At 41.0% G+C, this 3,835-nt stretch overlaps 1 pseudogene across 1 annotated transcript; it reads right to left on the bottom strand.

Annotated features, from left to right (window-relative positions):
* Positions 1-2,612: 2,612 nt before the first annotated feature.
* LOC307065311 (electron transfer flavoprotein subunit beta-like) lies at positions 2,613-3,549 on the bottom strand (annotated as a pseudogene). Its single transcript has one exon. The product of its transcript is annotated as an electron transfer flavoprotein subunit beta-like (transcript).
* Positions 3,550-3,835: the final 286 nt, after the last annotated feature.

Genomic DNA, 3,835 nt, shown 5'->3' with positions numbered 1-3,835 from the left:
TAATGTGCCTAAACTAATTAGCCCAGTATCTGATACATAGTGAGTTTTCAGTAGATATTATTATCATTATTATCATCATTAATAACATTGTTATTTCCAAGTCCCAGAATGGCTGTTTAAGCCTTTCCACATCTTTATGTCCCTATCATGTTTCAGAACAAGACAAGTATAACGTAGAATGAGATTTTACTTGAAAAAAATGAAAGAGGAAAAGTAAAGACTAAATAAAAAGGTTTTATAAGAAGGGATGTGATCAGGAGGGAGAGGAAGAGGACAGAAATTGGATGAGATGAATGTGAACGGCCACCTTGTTTGGGATCTCTCCACCCTCCATGCCTATGCATCTTCCCCCCTAAATAGTTTGGGACCCAGCTACACATCACAACATCTCAAGCATATCTGTATGTTTCCTTCCATAGTGTATGAATCCCATAGATTCTGAGCTCCTTCAGGATAATCCAGGCTCAGGGCAGGTGTGAAAATCAGAGTAACCATACTCTGAATCTCTAATTAGCATCAATAACAGTATCAATAATAGCATCAAAACAGAGTATCAATAACAGTGTTAAAGGCCGAAAAAAATGTGTTGAAGCAGGAAATGTCATAAAATGTGGAAATGCTCTGTTCTGGTGATAGCTAAGACTTAGTTTATATATGAGACTCAGTTTTTTGTGTTTTGTTTTTCAGTGCATTTAGTAAATCTGGTGAAGGCATTTTGTTATTTTTTTTTCCTCTGCAGTTTCCACTTTCTCAGGATGAGCGAGTTGCAGATTCCTTAAGCTTCTGCATCTAGAATGCCAAGAGCATTATGATCAATTTGCCACTTGGTTTCCACTGAAACTATTAGAAATTAGAAGGCTTAGTCCCTTATTTTCACTACCCTCGTGCGTACATTTTTAGGTAAACAAGCATTTGGACCTTTTGCCCTTAAACTTCTGTTTTCCTTCCCCTATCACTTCAAGCCATTTTAAACACTCTTAATGCTTAAACACACATTTCCCTCTAACAGAGAGCTACACACTGCCTTCTGGTTTATTTCCTTTATAATCGCTTTTTTTATTTTCTCCTGGCTGCCCCAGTGCCCCATCCCCGGCTAGGTTGGGTTGTGAGTGAGGTGTGTGTTTGGAGGGATGGAAAAGAGAACTGAGACCTCCTGCTGGATGGACTTTTTACCTGCTGCTCTTCTGATTATTTGTGCTGGGATGAGGCAGCTCTTAAAAAGAGCTAGGATTAAGGCTGCTCAGAGGGAAACTGAACTGGGTATCAAGAGAACACAGGAGAGAATCGATGAATTACCGACTTACTTACCTCACCTCAGCAGCATATTTAGAAACTCCAGTCTTTCCAAATTTATCATATCTGGCGCTCCCTCTATATCTATCACAGTAGAAGAAGAGAAGACCAAGTGAAATTTCTGATCCTAGAGATAGTGTTTTCTTCATGGGCTTTCTATAATATATTTGTTGACAGCCTCCTGTTGTGCAATTTCCTCTCACTCCAAAGATATTTCTTAGATCAAATCCAAGGTTATTATTTAGGAAAAGAAAAACACACACATTTTTTTTTTAGAAAAATGGAGAAATCCTTCACTGTCCCAGTTCTATTTCTGGTAGTGGGAGAATAAAAAGGCTGGGCAAGGGGAGAAGGACTGTAAGAGGTGGCAGGTGGACTTGGGTCAGAGTGGACAGCAGATGTAGTGTTGTAGAGCGAGCCCATGGCAAGAGCAGGCCCCTCCTCCTTCTTGCTTTCTCTTCAAGGCTTAAAAGACATTCTTTTAGTTTTTCAGATAGTAATCTATTTAAACCACTTAATAATTTTATGAGATAGACGCTATTTTTAGTTCTTTTTTCAGATGAGCCACCTGATATTTATCAACTCTAAGTACCTTGTCCAACATAATTCCAAAATTATTGAGGTGAATCTTTAACGAGTATTCCCAGTAGTTAAAAACTGCCAAAGTGAATGTTATTGGATACTATCTACCAAATATTGGTATTTAGTAAGTAGTTGGATACATGTATCTCGGTTTCAAAGGAAATGTTTGCACTAAAAATATAAATTTAGGAGCCAGTCATGGAACAGAATGAGAGCACTTATGAATTAATATAGGTAGAAAATAAAGAGATTATATCTAGAGACAATATTGCTCTTGTGTCAGAGGTTGCTTTTGAATTCTGACTCTATTTCTTAACCATTAGAATAAACTTGGATATGATACATACTACTCTAAAAATTAAATTGTGAGAGGCAGCATATTAAAAATGTTAAGAACATAGATTTCCAGCTTTGCCACTTTGTGAAGATAAACAAATTATCTAAATTTTCTAAGTATCATTTTTCCTCATCCACAAAATGGAAAAAGTAATTATAGCTACTTCAGAGGGTTATTTTGAATTTTTATAGAAATTAATATTTAGTGAATTTATGCTATTTATTAAGTTCTTGTAAATTCTAATATTTTTCTTTTTTCTAAAATGTAATTGGTAAGAGTACTTACCACATACCCTTAAGAAATAAATGAAATAAAGCATATATAAGTACTAAATAAATATTAACCCTTTTTTTTTTTTTTTTTGAGTCATGGTTTTATTGCTGGGTTTCAGGGAAAGGGCTCAAATGCACCCAATCTCCCTCAGCTTGGCCACCAGGTCCTCTGTTGTCTCCACCTTGACACCGGCCATGTGCTGGGGTGGGTCTTCCAAGCTAATCACAGAGAATTGGAGGTCAGGTCCACACCCAGGTCCCCAGCCTTGATCACCTCGATCTTCTTGGCTTTCACAATGTTGGGTAATGTATCATAGTGGGGCTCGTTGAGCTGCAGGTCAGCAGTCACCACATCAGGCACCTTCAGGAGCAGGACCTCCAGGCCTCCATCAATCTCCTGCTCCGCTTTCACCTTGTCCCCTTCCAGCGTCACCTGGGAGAAGAATGTGCCCTGTGGCCAGTCCAGAAATCCAGCTGTCATCTGCACTGCCTGGTTACAATGATCATCAATGGCCTGCTTGCCCAGGTCCACCTTCTCCTTCTCTGCCAGTTTGGCCAGGACCCAGGCCACCTGCAGGGGACCCAGGAGATCTGCCTATGCAGCCAGCACCTTCACGTGGATGCCTCGGTCTGCACCCATGGCCAGAGCGGTGCGGATGGTCTCCTGGCACTGGGCAGGCCCGCAGCTGACGGCAATGACTTCCTTCACCAGCTTTTTCTCCTTGAGTTGCACGGCCTCCTCCACGGCGATCTAGCAGAAGTGGTTCATGGAGCGCATCATGCAGTCTGACCGCACCCATCCTGTTGGGCTTCACCAGGATCTGCTCAGCCGGGAGGGGAACTGGCAGGGTCAGCTGGAAGCAGGCAAGAACGTGGGTGTAGGGGTAGGGGGTGGCCGAGACGCCAAGCCTCGCCCAGGCTGGATGGGGGCCAGAGGGATGTGGAAAGGGGCAGGACTTTGTCCAGGGTCCCACAGCTTCAGGGGCAGAGAGGGTTAGAATTCACAGGTGGGTGGAGGCCACCTTTTCACTCAGATATTCACTGAGTGCCAGGGACATCTGACATGTTTGTCCTACTCTGTGGCTGCTTCTTGGGCCTGAAAGAGTGTTTCACAAATTTTTCTTTACAATAACCCATAGCAAGAGGTACATTTTACAATATTCCCAAGTGTATTATAAGTGCACACATACATTTATATATAAACATAGATACCACGGCAATATGAGGTTTGGTGATGAATTCTAACCCTTCCATTATACACCTTACCCTGACATTTTCTATTCTTTTCTTTACAATTAATTAATTAATTTTTAACATCTTTGTTGGAGTATAATTGTTTTACATTGTGTTA

Source organism: Hyperoodon ampullatus (assembly GCF_949752795.1).
Source record: "Hyperoodon ampullatus genome assembly, chromosome: 17".
Classification (NCBI taxonomy): domain Eukaryota; kingdom Metazoa; phylum Chordata; class Mammalia; order Artiodactyla; family Ziphiidae; genus Hyperoodon; species Hyperoodon ampullatus.
The sequence above is the reverse complement of the archived record's forward strand: the minus strand, read 5'-3'. Positions and strand labels throughout refer to the sequence as shown.